Source organism: Sitophilus oryzae, unplaced genomic scaffold (assembly GCF_002938485.1).
Source record: "Sitophilus oryzae breed Bouriz unplaced genomic scaffold, Soryzae_2.0 scaffold_1407_pilon_pilon, whole genome shotgun sequence".
NCBI classification, from domain to species: Eukaryota; Metazoa; Arthropoda; class Insecta; order Coleoptera; family Curculionidae; genus Sitophilus; species Sitophilus oryzae.
This window is the reverse complement of record NW_022146068.1, coordinates 28,900-42,280: the sequence shown is the minus strand read 5'-3', so window position 1 is coordinate 42,280 and position 13,381 is coordinate 28,900. Positions and strand designations below refer to the sequence as shown.

Here is a 13,381-nt window from a genome sequence, read left to right as displayed (position 1 = left end):
GCGGCAAGAGTTTTTATGGCAATATGCACTTGGATTTCAAGGAGTTATTTGAATGTAATTTTCACCAAAGACTTCATTGAGACATTAGCTGTGTTCAAACAGTTTTCACCTTTAAAAGATGTAAGTTTTGCTTTTAATAAGTTTTTTTTCTGATAGAAAAACGCATGTGTTCATACAGTATGTCCCCAAATTGTTTTTAAGAGACTATATAAAAAATTTTGCTTGTTTTAAAATGGTTAATTCAATTTATACTTTTCTAAATTTCCGTACTATTTTATAGAAAATAAAAAAAATATATAAAAATATGGTTGAATTTTTTTAAAGGCTCAAAAATCAAAACGCGTCTTAATGAAAATAAATATTTTGTTCTTTGATAGATGGTTATTATTAATTTTGATTAATGACATTATTTATTTTGCTGATTTTTATATATTAAAGAGGCACAAAATTTATTTATTTTAATGCTACAGAAAAGGTGATTATATATTTTGTGCTTCTTTAATATTAAAATCAGCAAAAAATTGACGTCAATTAAAATCAATAATAAGAATCTATCAAAGAATGATAAGGAAATGATATTACCATATTATAGAAACGTGTTTGGATTTTTGGAACTTATTTTTGGGAGGAAAATATTCCACTAGATATATTTTATATATATTTTTTTATTTTTCTATTTTTTATTTGATCAGTGAACAATATATTTTTTTATTTTCTATTTGAACAGGAAGAAACAGAAACTTACAAAGATACATAGAAGATATTCGTTTGTCTCAAAAAAGTTAATTATAAAAAGCCTTTTCTCTTGTAAAGATTATCCGGGGACATACTGTATATAGAAAAAATTGTATTTCTTTTGTTTAGTCGCAGTATTAAATACATAAATTTAAATCAGTACATTAAACACTTACATGAAATTAATTTTGCATTTAGTTCTTGATTTACTGGTTGCCTATCCTTAATAAAAATAAATTTAATACTAAGAACAGAAAATCCAAATATATTATATGAGAAAATCCATATACGTATGAGAAAATTAGAGAACAATGTTAATTTCTTTTTCTTTTTAGAAAGGAAAAACTTCTGTTTCTTCCTCAATTACAAGAGTATTGGAAAACTGTGGCGTCAAGAATTTTTGTGGCAATATGCACTTGGATTTCAAGGAGTTATTTGAATGGTATTTGTAAACAGGGCGCTGCAAGTACTACCTTCACTGGGACATTGGCTGTGTTCAAACTTCACTTTTAAAAGATGTAAGTTTATTTTCAGTACAGTTTTTTCTAGTAGTAGTACTTTATAAAAACCCGTGTTTGTACAGTACGTCCCCAAATCGTCTTTAAAAGGGAAAAGTATTTTTATTTTTTATATTTTGAGTAAAATATGAAAAATGCTTTTTTAATAAAAAATCTTTGTTCTAAATTGATTAATTACGTTTAGTTTTAGAGAAAAATAATAATTTCCCAAAAATCAAGACGCGTTCTTGTAATATTTTTAGATTTTCATTCTTTGATATAGGTATTATGGTTATTATTAATTTTGATTAACGACTTTTGCTGATTTTTATATGTTAAGGAAGCACAAAATTTATTTAGTTCAATGCTACAGAAAAGGTGATTATAAATTTGGGCTTCTTTAGAATTTCAAAGGAAAATAAATGTCGTTAATCAAAATTAATAATAACTATCTATCAAAGAATGAAAAGGAAATGTAGAAACTCATTTTGATTTTGGGACTTAAAAATGAAAAAGTTCAACTCAATTCAAAGTATATCTTCATATATTTTGTATTTTTCTCTTAAACAATGTGGAAATTTGGAAAAAGTATTAACGGGATTAATCATTTTATAACAAGCAAATATTTTTAATCAATTAAAAATGCATTTTTCTTGAAATATTAATAAGTAATGAAAAAAGTTTTTCCTCTTGTTAAGAAACTCCGGTGACATACTGTATATAGAAAAAATTGTATTTGTCTTATTTTTTTGTTCAGTAACAATAAATATTAAATAAACCCGAACCAAAAAAGATCGTGGACATAAAATAAATTAATTTTGAATTTAGTTCGTTATTTTTAATTCCTGATTTTACTGGCTGCCTATCCTTTCGTTTAAGAAGATTAATTTAATAAATATTAATTTTTAATTTATCCTGTGTTTAATGTATTTGTTTTACAAACTATGGCCTAGTCGATATAGAAAAATATTGTATTTTTGATGAAATTAGTTTATTGCTTCCTTTCTAATTTAATAAATAAAAAATTTCAGGTTTTCCTGAGTTCTCAACATTAAAAAGAACATTCTGTGGCAATATGCAGTTGATTTTCAATCAAAACTTATTGGAATGGAATGTATCAAGAGGTCAATAAAGGTACTACCGTATGATCGAAAAAAAAACGGCGTCCTGTTGGCTTGGAATTGACGATCGCTGCCATTTCTCATATAATTTTACATATAAAATGACAGCGATCTTCATTTCATAGCCATCGCTGACGCCGTTTTTATTCGATCATAAGGTACTTCGCTGTGGCAAGATCTAAGTGGCATTTTTTATTTTGATAAGAAAAAATATTAATAAAATTTAGTTTTTAATTAATTTTAATTTTAGTACTGTACTGGTATTTTTTATTTTACACAGTTGCCAAAGAATATAGATAAAGATTACAATAAACATTTTTTTAATCATATTTTTTGTGTTCTTGGATGTTTAGAAAATAATAAGTTTAAATATTGTTGATATTATACATTTATTTCTGTTTATAGGTTGGTAATGGTTTCGTAAAACTGCAGCTGTTATTGGTACTGGTACTTCATTTAACCTCCTGTATATTCCTCGTTGAAGATATGGAGCAGAACGAAGACTTAGGATAGGAACACTTCATTTTTATTAATCTCATAAAGACTTGTGGAAAATCAGAAAATTTAAAGAATTTTCTGATTTTTTATTCTATTTTTTTGCTGTAAAAGTAAAATTGTGATAAAATAGTTAAATTCTGTAATTTGTACGTAAATCCTTAGTAGAAATGCATTTATTTTTATTTTAACTATGTCTCTTCTGGAATATAGTTTAGTTGATTTTAGTTGTAAAAAATTACAGAATTCAAAATTATCAGAATTTTATTTGCAATGTTAATGCTTGATAAGAGAGTACAGGGTTTTTTTACACGACCTGTTCGGAAAGAGGAAAATATATTAAAAAAATGTATATTTCAAATTGGATGTCAAAATAATTTTTAATGGACTGGTTGTGTGGACACTCTGTATATTATATACCGTCATATTGGCGTTTTTCTCTCTAAATAATGATTTTGAATTAATATTTTTTATATCGGCAATATAAAAGCAAAATTTTATTAAATGGCGAATGCGCTAAGAAAATAAAATATTGAAATTAACAGACTGAAAAGAAAAATGTGAAAATAAAATTGAGATAAGATAAATTCTGTAATTTAAATATTAATTTCAGTATAAACGCATTTATTTTCATATATTTTTAGTATCAGTATTTTAATTTAATTCAATTAGAATAATATTTGACTGTTTTTTAAGCTCTCTCTTCTGAAATATATTTTAGTTGACTTGTTTAGTTATAAAAAAAATTACAGAAATTAAAATTATCAGAATTTTATTTGCAATGTTAATGCTTTATATAAAAGAGTACAGGGTTTTTCACACAATCTGTTCGGAAAGTGGAAAATATATTTAAAAAAAAGTATATTTCAAAATACAACTTAATAAAAAATACATATTTTAAATTGGATGCCAAAATAATTTTTAATGGACTGGTTGTGTGGCCACTCTGTATATCATATACTGTCATATTAGCGTTTCTCTCTCTAATTAAGGATTTTAAATTAATATTTTTTGCCCATAGCATTATAAAAGCAAAATTTTATTAAATGGCGAATGCGCCAGGAAAATAAAATATTGAAATTAACAGATTTAAAAAAAATGTAAAAATAAAAATGAGATAAGGTAAATTCTGTAATTCAAATATTAATTTCAGTAAATACATTTATTTCTATATATCATATGATCGAAAAAAAACGGCGTCCAGTTGGCTGGGAAATGATCATCGATGACATTTCCCATATAAAATGACAGCGATCTACATTCCATAGCCATCGCTGACGCCGTTTTTTCTCGATCATACGGTATTTTAACTATCAATATTTTTATTTAATTCAATTGGAATAATATTTGACTGTTTTTTAAACCGTCTCTTCTGAGATATATCTTAGTTGACTTTTTTAGTTATAAAAAAATTACAGAATTCAAAATTATCAAAATTTTATTTATCGAGCATTTGCACTGTTAATATTTTATAAAAAAATACAGGGGTTTTCACACAACCTGTTCAGAAAGTGGAAAATATATTTTAAAAAAGGTGTATTTCAAAATACAGCTTAATTAAAAAATAGATATTTTAAATTTGATGCCAAAATAATTTTTAATGGACTGGTTGTATGGATACTATCCTTATACTATGTATATCTTATGCGTTTTTCTCTCTGAGGCCAGTATTACACTATTAAATTTCTTCGTCAAAGTTCTTTTATAAAAGATATTTGATGAAAAATTTGAGTGTTAATATACAATATTTTATAAAATCACACATATTTCACTGTTAAACTCTCAAACAAAATAAAATATATGACAAAGAAATTTGATAGTGTAATAATGGCTTAATATTTTTCACATCGGCGTTATAAAAGCAAAATTTTATTAAATGGCGAATGCGCCAGGAAAGTAAAATATTGAAATTAACAGACTTAAAAAAATTGGAAAAGTATAATTTAGTTAAGGTAAATTCTGTAATTTAAATATTAATATTATTGTTATATATGGGGTGGTCAGAATTAAAATGGGTCGAGTCCAATTTCATACTATTTTAAGATAATTATTATTGTCTTTATACGTTTACAAAATATTGTTTTGTTCCAGTAGAGAAATGACGCAAGTCACCCTTCTCGCATAGCCTGTTTATCTAACTTGTTTTACTCTAATTAAGTAACATTAAAAAACTTTAACTCTCATTTTCTCCATAATTATCTTCTAGGCCTTGATCCAGTTCAGTTCTGAACCCCTCGTATATCCCTGTAAGGACCCTGTACATTTTTTCGCGCTTATGCATTTTCTTATATAAGATTTCTGTTGCCCGTATCTTAGAGAAGGTTTAAATATTATACAGGGTGCTTTTAACAATATCTTTAAAATTGTAACAATTTTAACTGGATTTTTAATTTATGAATTTTTTTTTTTTTTTTTTTTTATATTATAGTTTTCTAAAAACTTGAAATAATTAAATTAATTTATAAGAAAAAAAAAGACACTAATGGCAAAAATTAATGTTTAATATACTGTATAATCGAAAAAAAAATGGGGTCAGTTGGCTTGGAAGTGACGATCATTAAATCTCCATATAAATTTACATATAAATGAAGCAACGATCTTCATTTCATGGCAACTGACGCCGTTTTTTCGATCATATGTTTCTATCTATATCAGTTGAATTGCCGTACTTCTACCTTAATAATTTAGGCAATTTCTAAGTATTAAAATTTCCGTGAATAGGCGCATTCGCCATTTCGTCAAGAAAAAAACGATAAACTTGATTTTCAAGTTAATATTAGAAAATGTTAAAACGTTCTACCAGGAGGTAATTATATCGAATTTTTGATAAACGGTTGTAATTAAAAAAGCACCAATTATTTTTTTCGGTCGCCACGGTACGTTAGATCTACAAATGCCTTCTATTATAATACAGTATGTCCCCAATCGTCTTTACAAGAGGAACACTTTTTTTTATTAAAATTCAAACCGCGTTTCGATGGTAATTTCGTTTTAAAATAAAACACTAATTCAACACAATACACTTAAAATACTTTACTTTTACCACTAGATGCGCAAAGCATGTTTGCATCATCAGCAGATGACTAATTCCAGTCTAATAATTAAAAATAACTTTTGCCTTTTTTTTAATAATTATTTCAGCCGATCATAACTACACTAATATAGACAAATTGAGCGTTTATATAGGCCCTCGGTTGGTACTGACTAAACGTGAAAAAATTAGCCAAGCGAGTCAATACTAATCGAGCGTAAAAATTAATTACCGAGACTAGAGCAATAGGAACAGAGAACTTAAAACGAATAGGTAATATCATTATCTCTGTTTATATTATCTTTACAATTGTAATTTGAGACTTGTTTCGTTAATTTTAAATTACTAACATATATCTTTTTTATCAAAATATATTGAGCAACATAAGATATATCCGCCCATATCTTATCTGTCCATATGTTTTTTAAATCTAGTTAATATTAATCTTCTAGTTTGCCCAAAATATATTTGATTACAATCTTTACATAAAATTTCTTTAATACCCGACCTTTCAGTGGAAGTGTTTTATCTTCGGATGGATTGTATAATTTATTTTTAGCTATACACAAGTTTATAATTGGCATTCTTAAAAAAATTCTTTTTAACTACAGGATAACTCTCTATCAAACGGTATTGAAGTATAGTTTGACTAGCTCTTGAAGTCAGTAGAGGGTGCTTGGTATCATTTTATCAATTCCCTGGCCACGGCACTACGGCCAGGGACAAGGTAGTGATAGGTTTTTTCGACCCCTAAAATACCAGAGGGGATTCCCCCTAGCATCTGGCTGGGAGCTTTGACCACCAACGCCGAGGTCTCGCATGGTCTAAAGGAAGTCTTTTTTTCTTTCGTTGCTAAGTGGAAAACTAAGTAGTTTATGAACTTAGAAATTTAAATTAGTCTTTTTTTTTCAACACTGTGATAAGATTCATTAGGAATATATCTGTGTGTAGTGGTATTTTTCTATAGATATAAGAGAAGTTTCTGGGGGATGATGTCTATACACAATATAAGACGGCTAGTTTAAATGTCATATAGTTTGTAGACCATTTACCAACGAAAGATATAAAATAGTGTTGAATGTAGCTGAATGCAGTGGATATTCTCCTTCATTAGTTGATTATAGTATTTCCGAAGTCAATTGGAAGATTGGAAGTAGTGAAACTCTTAATTATTTGTCCAGCTGACGCCGGCAAATAAAGTATCGAAATTAAGAGTTCTCATCTATTCCAACTGACTTCAGGAAAACTATATAAGCGCAGATAACTCAGTTATTTGTGCTATAAGTTTTTGATTCCTGCGAATTCTACTTTTCAAAGAAAGATACATCTAACTATATTTCAATACCGTTTAATACCTTCATCCCATGATTAAAACAGTTTTAAGAATGCTCAATTACAAATTTGTGTATAGCTAATATACTAAATTATAACTACTATTAGGTAATCCCAAAGGTAAAAAATCTCATCTGGAAAGGTCGAGTATTAATGAAATTTCATGTAAAGATTGTAATCAGAAATATGTTGCGCGAACTAGAAGATCCATATTAATTAGATTTAAAAAAAAATATGGCCTAGATAATATATGGTAAAGCAGATAAATCTTCCGTTGCTCAACATATTTTTTGATAAAGATCATTGTATATGTATAGATGTTAATAATTTAAAATTAATCAAGCAAGTCTCAAATTACAGGCAATTAGATGCATGTGATAGCATCAAAATAAATAAATGTAAAGACAATATGAACAGAGATAATAGTCCAATTCCTTCCAGTTATCTGTTCCTATTACTCTAGTCTCGGTAATTAATTGTTGCGCTCAATTGCTTTTGACTCGCTTGGCCCTATTGCTGGTCGAGTACCAGCCAGCTGTAAAAGTTCGAACCGCCCATCAATGGTTTAATCATCTGCCGATGTTGTTACATGGGCAGCGAAACGCGTGTTCAGTGTTAAAATAAAGGGTGTTTGATGTCTTCTGGTATTAGTGTTTTATTTTGATCATTAACAACGTTACTTAATTTCATATATTAATTATTTAGTGTAGTGTACAATTCAACTGGTTGCCGATGCCGTACGATCGAAAAAAAACGGCGTCAGCGATGGCTATGAAATTATCGCTGTCATTTTATAAAATGACATCGAAAAAAGAGTAAGAGGAATGTCATCGATGTTCATTTCCAAACAAACAGACGCCGTTTTTCGATAATAAGCTATTTATTAAATGTAATGCAATATTTAAGTAGGCCATGAAAGTTATGTTACCGCTAAAAATAATACAGTCTTAAATAAGTGTTAATTGTCCACCCTGTAAAATAATTTTATAGTGTATATCTCTAATATAATATAAGCTATGTACCAAATGCAATGCAATAGTTAAGTAGGCCATGAAAGTTATCTTACTGCTAAAAATAATATACAGTCTTAAATAAGTGTTAATTGTCCACCCTGTATAATAATTTTTATGGTATATATCTCTAATATAAGATATGTATCAAATGCAATGCATTAATTAAGTAGGCCATGAAAGTTATCTTACTGCTAAAAATAATTACTGTCCTAAAGGTGACTTACCCTGTATAGTAATTATATGGTGTTTACAATTATCCAGAATAACTGTCCATGTCAAATATATTTACGTGTTTTGAATAAAAACTTTGGTAGTGTTTTATTTGGAAATTCCAAAAAAGACAAAGACAAAGTACAAGACTGTAAAAATGTGTTTTAGAAAAAAAGTATAAAAAAAAAACAGAGATAAATACTATCTCTTCACTGAATATCAAGGCGGTAAAACTACCTCTTCGCACTTATGTGTTCCTGATAGAAATCTATGATTTTGAACAAGGGTGGAAATCTTCTCAATTTTCATTAAGGGCGAATAATTGGGGTGTTGTATCAGGTACATAAGGTAAAGGAGGTAATGCAATTACAAGCGCCTGCCCTGGTATCGAAAAATACCTCCTCGCTCTTATGTGTTCCTGATACAAATTCAAGATTTCCAGATTTTGACAAAACCACGACCAAAATAATTTCACGACCCAACAGAATTTTGAACCAACTGACCAACAGAGTTAGAATGAGTTGAATTTTTCGAAAACAGCCATAATACAAACTATAAGGGCTAGAGGAAAACGGAGGCGGAGTTCGATTCCTTCTTTCAACTTATCCTATCATATTTTTAATTTAAAAAAAAAAAAAAAAAATTTTGGGCAAAAATGAAGGAAGGTTAACCCCTTACCTCATTTCTTCGCCAAAATTTTTTTGTTTCAAATCACCTCCTCCCTTATAGGGGTTAATTCGAAAGCCATACCCATTCCTAATATAAGATTCCGAATAATATTAGGGGTTGAAGTTTGGAAACGAGTTCAAAGTGCTAGAGATAGCAGAAATATCGTTGAAAAATGCTTTATTTACGTGTGCTACTAGATTTGCTCCTTACCTCTTCACACTTAGTATGTGTTCCTGATAGAAATCGCCGATTTTGGCTTACGGTTTAAAAATTTTCGTGCGGTCTTTGATAAAAATTGAATTTTCTCGGATTTGTATCAGGAGTACATAAGAGCGAGGAGGTAAATATTGGTACTCAGTGTACTCCTTACCTCTTCACACTTATGTGCTCCTGATAAAAACCAGTGATTTTGGACAAGGATTAAAAATTTTCGTTCAATTTTTGTTAAAAGCTGAATTTTCTCGGATTTGTATCAGGAGTACATAAGAGCGAGGAGGTAATCTTAGGTATTATTTTTATATAAAATACTGTCTAAATTTCTGAACAACTTGATAAGTTGTTTCGCATTAGAATATATTACTTTTGTGAAAATTAAATGACTTTTTCTTTTTGTTCAGGATTAGACAGTATTTCTAATAGGTATTTTTTTGCTTCAATTAAACTCATTTATTTATTTTAATTATTCTTTATTAACATATTATATTTTATTAACAAGAGTAATATAAAAAGTATATTAAAATCCAAGGTGTTGATGGACATGCTGATGGCTATGTTGAGGTAAGTAAATCTTCTGGCTACGCTTCTGGAAAGTCTTGGAAATTCCTGTAAGAAAAATATAAAGAAAAATTAATTATTTGTTCATTAACAAGCTTATTTTACCGTATGATCGAGAAAAAAAAAACGGCGTCAGCGATGGCTATGAAATGAAGATCGCTGTCACTTTATATGGAAAATGATATGGGAAATGTCATTGATCGTCATTTCCCAGCCAACTGGACGCCGTTTTATTTCGATCATAAGGTATAACTTTAAATAATTAGTGAAGTGATAAATGGGTATATAAAATACCGTATGATCGAATAAAAACGGTGTCAGCGATAGCTACGAAATGAAGATCGCTGTCATTTTATATGCAAAATTATATGGGAAATGTCACCGATCGGCATTTCCAAGCCAACTGGACGCCATTTTTTTCGATCATACGGTATAAGATAATACAGAATTTTTGTAACATAGAGAACTTTTTTGATAATACAAGAAAAAAAAACATGGTTAACTTAGCTTATTTGTAATTAAGAAATATTTTAATTATGGCGCGCTCAGACGACTCGTGTACTCGATAATCATGTTATTGGTATACAGGGTATACAGCGTGCGTCGGGCATCTATACAGAATTAAGTTATTTATTATAGGAGCTACGAGGCACTATTGCCGGAGCCTGAATGTCAATAAAAAATGTTTGCCAAGTACGCGAATATTTACATAGTACGTACTGGGCAAGTATACTATCTTTATAAACAACATTTTTTTTTCAACATACTTGGCGCTCGAGTGACAAATAATTGCACAAGCAAACCGTTCACACGACATGGCAAGTACCGTATATTCGAAAAAAAAACGGCGTTAGCGATGGCTATGAAATGGCTGTCATTTTATATGTGAAATTACATGGGGGAATGTCAACGATCGTCATTCCGTAACTGGACGTCGTTTTTTTCGATCATACGGCATATGTCAATAATAAATGTTTGTACAAGTACACGAGTCGTCAGAGTCCGCCTTAATATTAAAAAAGTATAAAAACTAAGCTAAAAAATCTAGACTCATTATACAGGCAACTCATTATACACGTTAAGTGTATTAGGTGCCTATAAAAATAAATGCGCGCGCTAAAACATCTTATTTGAAATTAATCATTACGTCTACATATTTTACAAAATACAATAATACTACATATTTATTAAACATATTTGATTTAAAGAGAATACACCTTTAGTATAATTTACCTAAATTATTTAGCTTCGTCTCAATGATGAACTTCATCAAAATGGCAACTTGAAGAGGTGCTTCATTGAAGTGCAGCAGCTGTACTCAAAAATCCTTGTTCCAAAGCAGTACAATACCCCACCATTGAAAAACTTAATTTTAAAAGGAATTAAAAAAAAATCAATTGGAAAATGAATCTAGTAAACAATCCATGTAGGCATCAATAGCAACATAATCAAAGACTTGGAAGTCTAATCGTGAACCAAAAATAAGGCATAATTCTGTATAGGCAATAGAAATGTGGAAATACTGTGTCTTAAAAAACACTGACATAGAAAAGGTACAAAGTCTGAAACATAAAATAACACAAATAAGACAATCAATTGAAGAGTTTATAGAATGAATGAAAATTGATATTTTCTAATAATGAAAATATGAGAGAGACAAATAATGAAATAGAGATATTATGAATTAAAAATGACGTGAAAATTATTAAAAAAAATAGCTATCATTCTATACAGGCAACAGAATCTATGAAATATGTCTTAGAAACGTCTCACAAGAATGACAAAAATAATATAAAAGTTTATATAACAAATCATTGGGATAATTTGTAGAATTGATGAATGATAGTATTCCAATAATAAAGAAAATATGGCAGACAAAAATAGTGACACAGGAGGCCAAAAGCAAGACGGAGGAAAGTTTTAGATAATATTAAAAAAAATAAAGAGGTATGTGATCAATAAGAACTGGAAAATTGACAAAAAGTTATGCCTAGCCCCCTCCCAGGAATATCTAGTCAAAATATGACCGAAGCACATAAAGAAAAAATCTTCCAGAGCATATAAGTTCACCCCCCCTCATCAGATTTGACCCTTGGCCGACGATTAAGCCTCGCCAGTCAGTTCCCATCCCAGCTAAGCAGCTTCGTCTCGGGTCACCCTCGTCACCCATCGAGCGGACATCCACCGGGACCCCCTACAGGCGGACCCCCCTCATCATCTTCAATGTGTCCGATATCCCGCCCCCTGCCTCTTCGAGGGTCACGGAATACGTGCACGAAGAAGTCTCGGAGCTTGGGTGCCAGGTCGTATCCGGCCGAAGCCTCTAGCGTTAGAACACCTAGCTCGTAAACCAGAGGGTGGTGACTCCCTTGGGTACCTCTGCATGCTACACAGGTCATCGATGCCCGAACAACCGGGTTAGGGGGTGACCCGGGTCTCCTCCTCTTTGGGGAGGCTAGTTATGATGCTATGGAGTCGATGTTACTCGGGGAAATTAATTGGAAAAATGCTGGGAAAGGCAGAAGTGATATCCTGTGGAGTAGTTAAGGTTTTTAAATAAATGGCGAATGCGCCAGGAATTGGTCAGAAGTTAGTCCTCAAATTTTTAAGTGTTTAAATTACATATATACACACACAAACTAAAGCAACAGAATAAGTAAAATGACAGGAATTCATGGCATATGATCTGAAAAAATGACATGGAAATGAATCCATCAAAACTGAAACTCTGTACAAGGAAATACACAAGCAAAAAGTATTAAATAACACCATCAGAAAAAATAATACAAGTAAAAGAAGACTTATAGAAATACAATCAATGGAATATTTGTTAGAATCAATGAAAAATCAAGCTATTATAGAAAAAGGAAAGTAAACCAAAAACAACATGAAATGAAGTTCTAAATAGATGGTATTCTCCCAAAAGGAATAAGGAGTGACCAAAAGCCAAAAATTGGTCCAAATTAAAAACAGATGTTCTGAATTTTCCTATGACAATAAAGGGCTATTAAAATGTAACTCAGAGACTCACTGGAATTTTTTTCCTGCTTAAGAAATTTAGAAATCATGAAATCCACCGAAGAACATTAAAAACCAGTTTAAATATTTTTACCCAAAAGAAATAAAATTTTAGATATACTTATAAGTCCTGATGCATTGTTAGTAATATTCGTTAAAATGATAAATGTACTGCTTTGGAACTGTATACATCCATCGATTTGTTCTACAAAATCTGTAACAAAGAAATAAATAATTTTATTATGTATTATTAATTAATGCTAATATACTTATTTTTTTTTTTGAGTTTCATACTAATATTAAAGAAATAATGTTAAAAAATATGGTTACTCTGTTAAGAAACATTTAATAAATTTATTAAATTTGTTTATAAATAAAAAAATAAACTTAATTTGTTAACTAAAATATGACTATAGGCTATAGGGAATAATATTAAAACTGTAAAAACGTTCTTTATTGATCTGGAAATATTAGTATTTAAGCAGG

At 29.6% G+C, this 13,381-nt stretch overlaps 1 long non-coding RNA gene across 1 annotated transcript; it reads left to right on the top strand.

Moving 5' to 3' along the window:
- The first annotated feature begins 6 nt into the window (after positions 1–6).
- Positions 7–2,972, top strand: LOC115876132. Its single transcript, XR_004049102.1, has 4 exons — positions 7–120; positions 1,071–1,253; positions 2,264–2,366; positions 2,759–2,972. It is a non-coding gene; the product is annotated as an uncharacterized LOC115876132 (long non-coding RNA).
- Positions 2,973–13,381: the final 10,409 nt, after the last annotated feature.